This window comes from Arachis ipaensis, chromosome B9, assembly GCF_059453495.1.
Source record: "Arachis ipaensis isolate K30076 ecotype BB chromosome B9, ASM5945349v1, whole genome shotgun sequence".
Classification (NCBI taxonomy): Eukaryota; Viridiplantae; Streptophyta; class Magnoliopsida; order Fabales; family Fabaceae; genus Arachis; species Arachis ipaensis.
This window is the reverse complement of record NC_142444.1, coordinates 100,454,480-100,468,440: the sequence shown is the minus strand read 5'-3', so window position 1 is coordinate 100,468,440 and position 13,961 is coordinate 100,454,480. Positions and strand designations below refer to the sequence as shown.

At 37.9% G+C, this 13,961-nt stretch overlaps 1 non-coding gene across 1 annotated transcript; it reads left to right on the top strand.

Moving 5' to 3' along the window:
* Nucleotides 1-10,836: 10,836 nt before the first annotated feature.
* On the top strand, nt 10,837-10,944 carry LOC148545628 (small nucleolar RNA R71). Its single transcript, XR_015900407.1, has one exon. It is a non-coding gene; the product is annotated as a small nucleolar RNA R71 (small nucleolar RNA).
* The last annotated feature ends 3,017 nt before the right edge of the window (nt 10,945-13,961 follow it).

The following is a 13,961-nucleotide window of genomic DNA, read 5'->3' as shown; positions in this document are numbered from 1 at the left end:
AAAAAGGATTTGAAAAAGATTTGAAAAAGATAAGATTTGAAATTTGATTTTGAAAAAGATTTAATTTTAAAGTTGAAATTTGAAATCTTTAAATTTTAAATTTTGAAAATTGAAATAAGATAAAATAAAAATTTTAAAATTAAAATCTGAATTTTTATTTAAAAATTTCAAAAATTAAATAAAGATAAAGATAGGAAAGATATTTTTTATTTTTGAATTTAATGAAGAAGGAGAAAAACAAGTAAAAGATACAAAACTTAAAATTTTTAGATCTAATGCCCCTAATTTTCGAAAATTTGAAGGAAAAATACAAAGGGATACCAAACTTTAAAATTTTAAGATCAAAACAAAAAGAAAACACAAGAACACCTTGAAGATTGAGAAGAACACAAAGAACAAGACTCAAAAACTCAAAGAACACAAGAACATGTAAAAGTCACCAAACTTAAAATTTTTGAAAACCAAACATAAAATTTTTGAAAAATATAAAGAAGAACACAAGAAGACACCAAACTTAAAGATTTGACACAAGATTTAACCAAAGAAACTATTTTTGAAAAATTTTTTGAAAGAAAGACTCAAATTTTTTAAAACTCAACAAGAACAAGAACAAAAGACTCAAACAAAAACAAAAATTAATAAAGAAAGCTAAGGATTCTTGAAGATAAAAATTTTTGAAAAAGATCTTTGAAGGAGTTTTAAAATTTTTGTAAAGGAAAACAAGAAACAGGTAAGACTCAAACAAAAAACAAAAATTAAACAAAGAAAAGAAAATTTTTTTTTGAAAAGGTTTTGATTTTTTCGAAAATAAGAAGAAGAAAATAAAAATAAAAGACTCAAATAAAATAAAAAAAATACCTGATCTAGGGAACAAGATAATCCGTCAGTTGTCTAAACTCGAACAATTTCCGGCAATGGTGGCAAAGACTTGGTGCACGAATCCCCACACTCCGTACAACTGTACCAGCAAGTGCACTGGGTCGTCCAAGTAATACCTGAGCGAGTCAGGGTTGATCCCACGAGGATTGTGGTTTGAAGCAAGCTATGGTTATCTTGCAAGTCTTAGTCAGGCGAATTCAAGAAGTTGTTGGATTGAAGCTTAATTGCATTAAAGGAATATTGTATAAATTACTTTTTATATTTGAAAGGAATAAAATAAAATACTTTGTAAATAAAAAGGAACCAGTAATAGAAATATGGTTAAAGTTTGGAGTTGCTTTGTCTTTTTGAATTAACTCTGGTATTACTGTCTCTTGCTTGTGAATGACTTCTTCTATGGCAAGCTGTATGTGATCAACGCCATTGGCCGTGGTAATCAATCTCCTCTGCTTCAGGTCAAACGCCGTATGGCCGCGGTCATCCAATCTGAACGAGGGTGAAGCTCTAGCAGTTCATTCTCTTGGGGATCCTACTCAAAATGTCATAAACAAGGTCGAATCTTCCGGATCAGAGAATGCTGCTCCCTTAGGTTCTAGCCTCTACCACAGAGACCCTAATCTCCCCGGAAATCAGTTGAACTGGTGTCTCGAGAAGTCCCCAGCGAATTCGTGGATTAGCCGTCTGAGAGATGTATAAACATAGTTGGCGGTTCGCACGTTCCAATCACGTATTCACACGAACTCAAATAGACACGGGTGTTTATCAGGCGTGCTGTCTTAGTATGATTAACAGAGCTGATTGTCACTGATCATCCTATTCACCATGTTGAAGAACGAGTATACATCTTAGAATTAGATCAAACACGGATCGAAGAGAAACAGTAATACTTTTATTAATTCATAGGACTCAGCAGGACTCCTCCCCTCAACCTAGGAGGTTTAGAAACTCATACTAAAAGGAAATACAATGGTAAAAAACATGTAAAGTGGCTGAAGATCCTTAACAAATAGTGATCATCTACTTTAAATACCAAACTAAGGACTAGTAAGGGTAAAATAGTCTTTTCAGTGCTGAAATCCACTTCTGGAGCCCGCTTGGTGAGTGTTTGGGCTGAGCTTTGATGAGATCCACGTGCTAGGAGACCTCTAGGGAATTGAACGCTGGCTAGGGGTCCTCTCTGGGCGTTTGGATGCTAGTCTCTGCTCCTTGGGCGCTGGACGCCTAGAAGGGGGTAGGAAGCTAGCATTGGACGCCAGTTTTGGGACTTCTAATCCGAAGCAAAGTATAAACTATTATACATTTCTAGAAATCTCTGAAAGTCAACTTTCTATAGCCATTAAGAAAGCTCCATTTGGACTTCTGTAGCTCCAGAAAAGCTCTTCTGAGTGCAAGGAGGTCAAATCCGGACAGCATCTACAGTGCTTTCTCTGTCTCTGAATCAGACTTTGGTCCAGCTCCTCAATTTCAGCCAGAAAATACATGAAATTGCATAAAAACATAAACTCAAAGTAGAATCCAAAAATGTGAATTTAACACTATAACCTATAAAAACTTAATAAAAATCAAACGAAACATACCAGAACTTCTATAAAAACAATGCCAAAAAGCGTATAAAATATCCGCTCATCAACACTCCTCCGCGACTCTTGCTTTGTTCACAAGCTCAGAAAAGATCTAAATCTCCAAAGGAGCCACAACAGTAAAATGGTGTCCCTCAAACCCCCTTGATACTTTATACATTTCCAACTTTTGTAGGACTCCGGGGCACCTTGACACACCCTAGAGAACCTATAGAGTTTCTCGAACCGACTATTGTACTTGGCCACAAACAATGAGCCTTGCTTTAGCTGCATAAGCTCTAACTTCTTAGTTTCTCTCACCGACTCCGGGAGATACTTCCTATAGAACGCCGTTTGAAAGATGTCCCAGGAATCTCCGCATTGAGAAGTCGCAGCAACCGGTGCTCTCCTTATCACCAATATTGTGCCTCTCCTAACAGTTGATAGGTCGCAAACTCTACGTATTGGTTAGCCAGGACATGATGAGACTGTAGTGCACGCTCCATAGCTCGAAACCAATTGTCCACCTCAGTGGAGTTGGTTGAACCTCTAAAATTCTTTGAATGAACCTTGAGAAACGAAGCCAAGGTCATCGGAGCACCTCTCAAGTCATTACCGTCTCCTTCCCCATTTCCGTTCCCATTTCCATTACCGTTTTCGTTCTCTGCCTGTTGACCTAACCTTTGTATAGCTTGCAAAGTTGTAGCAGCATTTGCTTACATGGTATTAGCCAGGTTGGCCATCGCCACCATAAACTCGGCATGGTTGTCAGCCGGTCGGTTATTCTCAGTTCCTCCCTGTGTACGAGTACGACCTTGTCCGCGAGTAGTCATTAGGGTTCTGTCCACACCAAGCAGTCGATATCAAGGTGATCAGTCTCAATATAAAGCCTATGCTTCAATTATCCTAAAAAGGCACTCATAAACAAGCATGCTATGCATATATCAAGCAGATAACCTGAATAACATAAAAGAAAAAGACACAGACTATGCAATAAAGCACAATCGGTCCATCCCTCAGGCTCAAGAGGACGAACTGCTCTGATACCACTAAATGTAACACCCTAATTACCCTAAGCCTTACCTCATGCCGCAAAGCAAAGGATAATCAAAGGTTACATCAAATTCTAAGGCTTATACAATAATATATATATATATATATATATATACAAAGAAATAATAATTCTAGAAGCCCGATGAAGGAATAAGCTCAAAACAGAGTTACAGAAGCGCAAACGTTCACATGAAACTACAAACTTAAGGCACAAGATATAGATACAAGATAACAAAACATAAGTAGATATGAGAATATAACAGTCATAAGTTACTAGGCTCAGCCCGTGGAGTTTAGGCCGACTAGTTATATACAGACATACAGAATTTGAAAAGTAAAACCAGCATATACAACCTCTTTCTCAAACTAAGCGTCTAAGGCAAATATAATTACAAAAGTGAGAGCATTAAAAACAAAAGAAATCATAAGACAAAAGGTGATAGAAGATCCTCCGCTCTGTCACCACCACACAACTCACCGAGGTAGGTCACAACCTAAATCTGAAAAATAATAACAGAATATGGTATGAGAACCGGAGGTTCTCAATATGGTAACAGTGTCCAGTGATGTAAGATTTAATATTCCGGGACGCCAGAGGCAATCCTGGAACTTCATATCAATCGTAAGATTCAAGCTTAAAGCATAACTAAAATTTAAAACCATAGTAAAACGGGGTAATCAAACTTAGGGAATTTCTAAACTAACATTCACACCGCTGTCCCACAGCCTTCGCCAGCCTAACCGCCATGCGATCCCATCGCCACCGCCTACCGAGACTCCTCAATCCTAGTAGAAAACACAATTAATTCATACAAGTAAAGCACAAATAATTGTCAATTATAGCAAGTAAATCAAGAAGTACTTAAGCATGTTATACAATTAGGCATATTATGCAGGTAAACAAAGCAAACAACCATATAGAAGATGCACATGATGAATGCCTGTCCTATTGGCTGTGATATCACATTGTAGGTTCAACTGCCAACCCGACACATCTCCATTGAGATATTGCCTTTCAATCACGAATAAAATGGGTACCCCCAGGGATATCATGCCCAGTACACGGTCCAGGGATATAGTGCCCGCGCACACTCTTGTGATTCTAAAAGGATGCGAGTAGGATACTCTGTCACAGACCTCACATCTCAACGTAAGCGGGACTAGCCACAGCCCTTACGCCGCCGCCGTAACCTCGACAGGCAGGATTAACCTACCGTCCTTGCCAGGCGCATAGCGTCTCAACAATAGCAGTATAAAATAATATTTCAGTGGTTTTCAGAAATCATTTTCAATAAGGCCATCATTCCACTCCGAGTCCTAGACTCGTCTCAAGCAACATCAAATCTACAACTCTACAATTTCATCATACCAATCATCTTTACAGTACTCTACCACTTCACTCAACTAATCCATCCTCAGTACTCCAGAATCCTAAGGCTCCGTCTTCTAAAATTTTTACCTGAAATTATCTGGTTAACTTACTTATGGTATTCTCTATTTTTCAAAGCCTAAAAACAAGTTAAGACACTCTAGATAAGCTTTACGGAAGTTCAAAAGCTTGCCGGAAAGATAAAATGGTTAAAAATAAGGTTTTCTTAAAAGAACAGGGCAGTGTGCGTACGCATAGGACTGTCCGTGCACACTTCCAAGAGAGTTTTCACAAAGTGTGTGTATGCATAGAAGTGTGCGTACACACAGAAGGTAAAATTTTTCATTTTCAGTGCATGCATAGATACGTGCAAACACCCTCAACAGAAGGCACTTCCCAACATGTGCGTACGCACGATGTTGTGCGTAAATTTTACAAGGTGTGCATGTGCATAGGGGTGTGTGTATGTGGTATGCGAAATCGTTACTCAGATTAGGTTGTAAAATTTGTTGCTCGTTCTCTCCCTGGCAATGGCGCCAAAAAATGGTGCACAATACCATGGTCCAAACATAACTTCACAACTTCGCACAACTAACCAGCAAGTGCACTGGGTCGTCCAAGTAATAAAACCTTACGTGAGTAAGGGTCGATCCCACGGAGATTGTCGGCTTGAAGCAAGCTATGGTCACCTTTTAAATCTCAGTCAGGCAGATATCAAATGGTTATGGAGTTTTCGAATAATAATAAATAAATAGAAAAGATAGAAATACTTATGTAATTCATTGGTTAGAATTTCAGATAAGCGTATAGAGATGCGTTTGTTCCTCTGACTCTCTGCTTTCCCGTTGTCTTCATCCAATCAGTCCTACTCCTTTCCATGGCAAGCTTTCTGCAAGGGCATCACCGTTGTCAATGGCTACATCCCATCCTCTCTGTGAAAATGGTCCAAATGCTCTGTCACGGTATGGCTAATCATCTGGAGGTTCTCGATCATACTGGAATAGGATTTACTATCCTTTTGCGTCTGTCACTACGCCCAGCACTCGCGAGTTTGAAGTTCGTCACAGCCATCCCTTCCCAGATCCTACTCGGAATACCACAGACAAGGTTTAGACTTTCTGGATCTCAGGAATGGCCATCCATGGGTTCTAACTTATACCACGAAGATATTAATAACTCGGACTCGGTTCCCTGTATTAGATATCCAAGAGATATTCATTCTAGCTTGTTTGCATGTAGAACGGAAGTGTTTGTCAGGCACGCGTTCATAAGTGAGAATGATGATGAGCGTCACATAATCATCACATTCATCATGTTCCTGGAAGCGAATGTATATCTTAGAAGCGGAATAAGTTGAATTGAATAGAAAAACAGTAGTACTTTGCATTAAATCATGAGGAACAGCAGAGCTCCACACCTTAATCTATGGAGTGCAGAAACTCTACCATTGAAAATACATAAGTGAAAGGTTCAGGCATGGCCAAATGGCCAGCCCCCATGATATAAGAACTAAACGTTCCAAGATGTCTAATACAATAGTAAAAAGGTCCTATTTATACTAAACTAGCTACTAGGGTTTACAGAAGTAAGTAATTGATGCATAAATCCACTTCCGGGGCCCACTTGGTGTGTGCTTGGGCTGAGCTTGAATGTTACACGTGCAAAGGCTCTTTCTGGAGTTGAACGCCAAGTTGTAACGTGTTTTTGGCGTTCAACTCTGGTTTGTGACGTGTTTCTGGCGTTTAACTCCAGACTGCAGCGTAGAACTGGCGTTCAACACCCATTTGCGTCATCTAAACTCGGCCAAAGTATGGACTATTATATATTTCTGGAAAGCCCTGGATGTCTACTTTCCAACGTAATTCGAAGCGCGCCATTTTGAGTTCTGTAGCTCCAGAAAATCTACTTTGAGTGAAGGAAGGTCAGAATCCAACAGCATCAGCAGTCCTTCTTCTACCTCTGAATCTGATTTTTGCTCAAGTCCCTCAATTTCAGCCAGAAAATACCTGAAATCACAGAAAAATACACAAACTCATAGTAAATTCCAGAAATGTGAATTTAACATAAAAACTAATAAAAACATCCCTAAAAGTAACTAGATCCTTCTAGAAACATACTAAAAATAATGCCAAAAAGCGTATAAATTATCCGCTCATCACAATACTAAACTTAAATTGTTGCTTGTCCCCAAGCAACTGAAAATCAAATAGAATAAAAAGAAGAGAATATACTATAAATTCCAAACTATCAATGAAACATAGCTCCAATTAGATGAGCGGGACTTGTAGCTTTTTGCCTCTTGAATAGTTTTGGCATCTCACTTTATCCATTGAGGTTCAGAATGATTGGCATCTATAGGAACTCAGAGTTCAGATAGTGTTATTGATTCTCCTAGTTCAGTATGTCGATTCTTGAACACAGCTACTTTATGAGTCTTGGCCGTGGCCCTAAGCACTTTGTTTTCCAGTATTACCACCGGATACATAAATGCCACAGACACATAATTGGGTGAACCTTTTCAGATTGTGACTCAGCTTTGCTAAAGTCCCCAATTAGAGGTGTCCAGGGTTCTTAAGCACACTCTTCTTTTGCTTTGGACCTTGACTTTAACCGCTCAGTCTCAAGTTTTCACTTGACACCTTCACGCCACAAGCACATGGTTAGGGACAGCTTGGTTTAGCCGCTTAGGCCAGGATTTTATTCCTTTAGGCCCTCCTATCCACTGATGCTCAAAGCCTTGGGATCCTTTTTATTTACCCTTGCCTTTTGGTTTTAAGGGCTATTGGCTTTTTGCTCTTGCCTTTTGGTTTTAAGAGCTTTTGGCTTTTTCTGCTTGCTTTTTCTCTCTCTTTTGTTTCTATATTTTTTTTCGCTATTTTTTTTCTGCAAGCTTTTGTATTCACTACTTTTTCTTGCTTCAAGAATCATTTTTATGATTTTTCAGATTATCAAATAACATGTCTCTTTGTCATCATTCTTTCAAGAGCCAACATATTTAACATTCATGAACAACAACTTCAAAAGACATATGCACTGTTCAAGCATTCATTCAGAAAACAAAAAGCATTGTCACCACATCAATATAATTAAACTAAGTTCAAGGATAAATTTGAAACTCATGTACTTCTTGTTCTTTTGAATTAAAACATTTTTTATTTAAGAGAGGTGATGGATTCATAGGACATTCATAACTTTAAGACATAGTTACTAAATAATAATGATCATGTAATAAGACACAAAAACATTTAACATGAAAACGAAAAACAGAAAATTTAAGAACAAGGAATGAGTCCACCTTAGTGATGGTGGCGTTTCCTTCTTGAGGAACCAATGATGTCCTTGAGCTCTTCTATGTCTCTTCCTTGTCTTTGTTGCTCCTCCCTCATTGCTCTTTGATCTTCTCTAATTCCATGGAGGGTGATGGAGTGCTCTTGGTGCTCCTATCCTTAGTTGCTCCTAATAATTATGTGGAGAAAAATGTATCCCCTGAGGTATCTCAGGGATCTCTTGATTTGCAGTCAAATGTTTTACCACTAAGCTATAGACCCTTGATGGAAGCTTTTGTCTTCCCTTTCCTCTTTCTAGAGGTTTCTCTGGCCTTAGGTGCCATCAATGGTTATGAAAAAACAAAAAAGAACTATGCTTTTACCACACCAAACTTAGGATGTTGCTCGCCCTCGAGCAAAAGAAGAAAGAATAGAAGAAGAAGAAATGGATGTGAGTGGTGAAGGGGTGATGGGGAAGAGAGATATAGGATTATGAGGAGGGAAGGTGAGTGGAGGTATGTGGGGATCCTGTGGGGTCCACAGATCCTGAGGTGTCAAGGATTTACATCCCTGCACCAATTAGGCATGTAAAATGCCTTTGCATGCATTTCTGGCGTTTAAACGCCGAATTTGTGCTTGTTCTGGGCATTCAGCACCCAGATGCAACATATTTCTGGCGTTTAGCGCCAGCTTTCCTCAGTGTGCATTCCTGGCGTCTGAACGCCAGGATGCTGCTTGTTTTGGGCGTTCAACGCCAGATCCATGCTCTGTTCTGGCGTTAAACGCCAGTAAGTCCTTCCTCCAAGGTGTGATTTTTCTTCTGCTGTTTTTGATTCTGTTTTTAATTTTTTGATTTATTTTGTGACTCCACATGATCATGAACCTAATAAAACATGAAAGAACAATAAAAATAAAAAATAAAATTAGATAAATAAAAATTAGGTTGCCTCCCAACAAGCGCTTCTTTAATGTCAATAGCTTGACAGTGAGCTCTCATGGAGCCTCACAGATAATCAGAGCAAGGTTGGGACCTCCCAACACCAAACTTAGAGTTTGGTTGTGGGGGTTCAACACCAAACTTAGAGTTTGGTTGTGGCCTCCCAACACCAAACTTAGAGTTTGACTGTGGGGGCTCTGTATGACTCTGTTTTGAGAGAAGCTTACTGTGCCTCTTTTCTATGTTTACAGAAGGATGACCTTGAGTTTTAAACATAAGGGAGTCCTCACTCAATTGAAGGACTAGTTCACCTCTGTCAACATCAATCACAGCTCTTGCTGTGGTTAGGAAGGGTCTTCCAAGGATGATGGATTCATCCTCATCCTTCCCAGTATCTAGGATTATGAAATCAACAGGGATGTAAAAGCCTTCAACCTTTACTAACATGTCCTCTACTTGTCCATAAGCCTCTTTTCTTGAGTTATCTGCAATTTCTAATGAGATTCTAGCAGCTTGTACCTCAAAGATTCCCAGTTTCTCCATTACAGAGAGTGGCATGAGGTTTATCCCTGACCCAAGGTCACATAGAGCCTTCTCAAAGGTCATGGTGCCTATGGTACAAGATATTAGGAACTTTCCAGGATCCTGTTTCTTCTGAGGCAATCTCAGTTGATCCAATGCATTTAGTTCATTGATGAACAGGGGAGGTTCATCTCCCCAAGTCTCATTACCAAATAAATTGGCATTCAGCTTTATGATTGCACCAAGGAACTTGGCTACTTGCTCTTCAGTAACATCCTCATTCTCTTCAGAAGAGGAATACTCATCAGAGCTCATGAAGGGCGTAAGAATGTTTAATAGAATCTCTATGGTCTCTAGATGAGCCTCAGATTCCTTTGGTTCCTCAGAGGGAAACTCCTTATTGATCACTGGACGTCCCAGGAGGTCTTCCTCCTTGGGATTCACGTCCTCCCCTTCCTCCTTGAATTCGGCCATGATGGTTATGTCAATGGCCTTGCACTCTCTCTTTGGATTCTCTTCTGTATTGCTTGGGAGAGTACTAGGAGAAGTTTCAGTGATCTTCTTACTCAGCTGGCCTACTTGTGCCTCCAAGTTTCTAATGGAGGACCTTGTTTCATTCATGAAACTCAGAGTGGCCTTAGATAGATCAGAGACTAAATTTGATAAGCTAGATGGATTCTGCTCAGAATTCTCTGTCTGTTGCTAAGTGGATGATGGAAAAGGTTTACTACTGTTAAACCTGTTTCTTCCACCATTATTAAAGCCTTGTTGAGGCTTTTGTTGATCCTTCCATGAGAAATTTGGGTGATTTCTCCATGAGGGGTTATAGGTGTCTCCATGAGGGGTTATAGGTGTTTCCATAAGGCTCACCTATATAATTTACCTCTGCTATTGCATGGCTCTCAGGATCATAAGCTTCTTCTTCAGAAGATGCCTCTTGAGTACTGTTGGATGCAGCTTGCACTCCATTCAGACTCTGAGAAATCATATCGACCTGTTGAGTCAATATTTTATTCTGAGCCAATATGGCATTCAGAGTATCAATTTCAAGAATTCCCTTCTTCTGAGGCGTCCCATTGGATTCCTCTCAGAAGTGTACATAAACTGGTTGTTAGCAACCATGTCAATGAGTTCTTGAGCTTCTGTAGGCGTTTTCTTTAGGTGAATGGACCCACCTGTAGAAGTATCCAGTGACATCTTAGCTAATTCAGACAGACCATCATAGAATATATCCAGGATGGTCCATTCTGAAAGCATGTCAGAAGGACACTTTTTGGTCAGTTCCTTGTATCTCTCCCAAGCTTCATAGAGGGATTCACCTTCTTTCTTTCTGAAGGTTTGAACATCCACTCTAAGCTTACTCAGCTTTTGAGGAGGAAAGAACTTGGCTAAGAAAGCCTTGACCAGCTTATCCCAAGAGTTCAGGCTATCCTTAGGTTGAGAGTCCAACCATATTCTAGCTCTGTCTCTCACAGCAAAAGGGAAAAGCATGAGCCTGTAGACTTCAGGATCTACTCCATTAGTCTTAATAGTATCACATATCTGCAAGAATTCAGTTAAGAACTAAAAAGGATCTTCAGATGGAAGTCCATGAAACTTGCAGTTTTGTTGCATCAGAGAAACTAATTGAGGTTTCAGCTCAAAGTTGTTTGCTCCAATGGCAGGGATGGAGATGCTTCTTCCATGTAAATTGGAATTAGGTGCAGTAAAGTCACCAAGCATCCTCCTTGCATTATTATTATTTTCGGCTGCCATCTCCTCTTCATGTTCGAAAATTTCTGTAAGGTTGTCTCTGGATTGTTGTATTTTAGCTTCTCTTAGTTTCCTTTTCAGATTCCTTTCAGGTTCTGGATCTACTTCAACAAGAATGTTCTTGTCCTTGCTCCTGCTCATATGAAAAAGAGGGAACATAAGAATAATAATAATAGGGATCCTTTTTGCCCAGGTATAGAGGTTCCCCTATGTGCGTAGAAGAAGAAAAGAATGTAATGTAAAGAAGGAAAGAAGAGAAAATTCGAACACAGATGGAAGAGGGGGTTCGAATTTGGGTGAGATGAAGTGTTAGTAGATGAATAAATAAATAGAAGAAGATGAGAGGTGAGAGGATTTTCGAAAATTAAAAATTAAAATTTAAAGTTAAATTTTGAAAATAGTTTTTGAAAAAATGTTAGTAATTTTCGAAAATTAGGAACGAATTAAAATCAAAAATTAAAATAATTAGTTAATTAAAAAGAACTTTTGAAAAAGAGGGAGATATTTTCGAAAATTAGAGAGGGGTAGTTAGTTAGGTAGTTTTGAAAGAGATAAGAAACAAACAAAAAGTTAATTAGTTAGTTGAAAAAGATTTGAAAATCAATTTTGAAAAGATAAGAAGATAAGAAGTTAGAAAATATATTTTAAAATCAAATTTTTGAAAAGGATATGTTTGAAATTAGTTTTGAAAAAGATTTGATTTTTAAAATCACAATTAAATGACTTGATTCACAAGAAATCACAAGATATGATTCTAGAACTTAAAGTTTGAATCTTTCTTAACAAGTAAGTAACAAACTTGAATTTTTGAATCAAAACATTAATTGTTGATAATGTTTTCGAAAATTATGAGATAAAATAAAAAAAAGATTTTTAAAAAATATTTTATAATTTTCGAAAATAAATAAAAAAAATTAAAAAGATTTGATTTTTGAAAAAGATTTTGAAAAAGATAAGATTTTTAAATTGAAAATTTGATTTGACTCATAAGAAACAACTAAATTTTAAAATTTTTTTGAAAAAGTCAATCCAAATTTTCGAAATTTATGAGTGAAAAAGGGAAAGATATTTTTTTATTTTTGAATTTTTAATGATGAGAGAGAAAAACATAAAAAATGACTCACAACATGAAAATTATGAATCAAAACACATGATGCATGCAAGAACACTATGAATGTCAAGATGAACACCAAGAACACTTTGAAGATCATGATGAACATCAAGAACATATTTTTGAAAAATTTTTGATGCAAAGAAAACATGCAAGACACCAAACTTAGAAATTTTTCATGTATAGACACTATGAATGCAAGAATGCACATGAAAAACAAGAAAAGACACAAAATAAGAAAACATCAAGATCAAACAAGAAGACTGGCCAGGAACAACTTGAAGATCGTGAAGAACACTATGAATGCATGAGTTTTCGAAAAATGCATAAAATTTTTTGAAAAAATGCAATTGACACCAAACTTGAAAGTGACTCAAGACTCAAACAAGAAACATAAAATATATTTTTATTTTTTATGATTTTATAATTTTTTTTGTATTTTTAGAAAATTATTTGTGAAAAAGAAAAATAAGGATTCCAAAATTTTTAATATGAATTCCAGGAATCTTGCACTCTTAGTCTAAAGCTCCAATCTGAGGGTTAGACATGGCTTAATAGCCAGTCAAGCTTTAGCATGTAAATCAGGTGGATCAGGAACAGCAGCAGGTGGATTAGCAACAACCAGCTTACTCTTGATAATGTTGGGTTGGAAGCTCCAGTTCAAATGAATTTAGACATGGCTTTACAGCCAGTCAGGCTTCAACATGCTTCATGAAACACTAGAATTCATTCTTAAAAAAATTTTAGAATAATTTTCGAAAACAGATGAGAAATTTTTGAAAGAGATTTTTTTTTTTTTGAAAAATTTTTGAAAATAAAACAAAAAGAAAATTACCTACACTGAGCAACACGATGAACCGTCAGTTGTCCAAACTCGAACAATCCCCGGCAACGGCGCCAAAAACTTGGTATGCGAAATCGTTACTCAGATTAGGTTGTAAAATTTGTTGCTCGTTCTCTCCCTGGCAATGGCGCCAAAAACTGGTGCACAATACCATGGTCCAAACATAACTTCACAACTTCGCACAACTAATCAGCAAGTGCACTGGGTCGTCCAAGTAATAAAACCTTACGTGAGTAAGGGTCGATCCCACGGAGATTGTCGGCTTGAAGCAAGCTATGGTCACCTTGTAAATCTCAGTCAGGCGGATATCAAATGGTTATGGAGTTTTCGAATAATAATAAATAAATAGAAAAGATAGAAATACTTATGTAATTCATTGGTTAGAATTTCAGATAAGCGTATAGAGATGCGTTTGTTCCTCTGACTCTCTACTTTCCCGCTGTCTTCATCCAATCAGTCCTACTCCTTTCCATGGCAAGCTTTCTGCAAGGGCATCACCGTTGTCAATGGCTACATCCCATCCTCTCTGTGAAAATGGTCCAAATGCTCTGTCACAGCATGGCTAATCATCTGGAGGTTCTCGATCATACTGGAATAGGATTTACTATCCTTTTGCGTCTGTCACTACGCCCAACACTCGCGAGTTTGAAGTTCGTCACAGCCATCCCT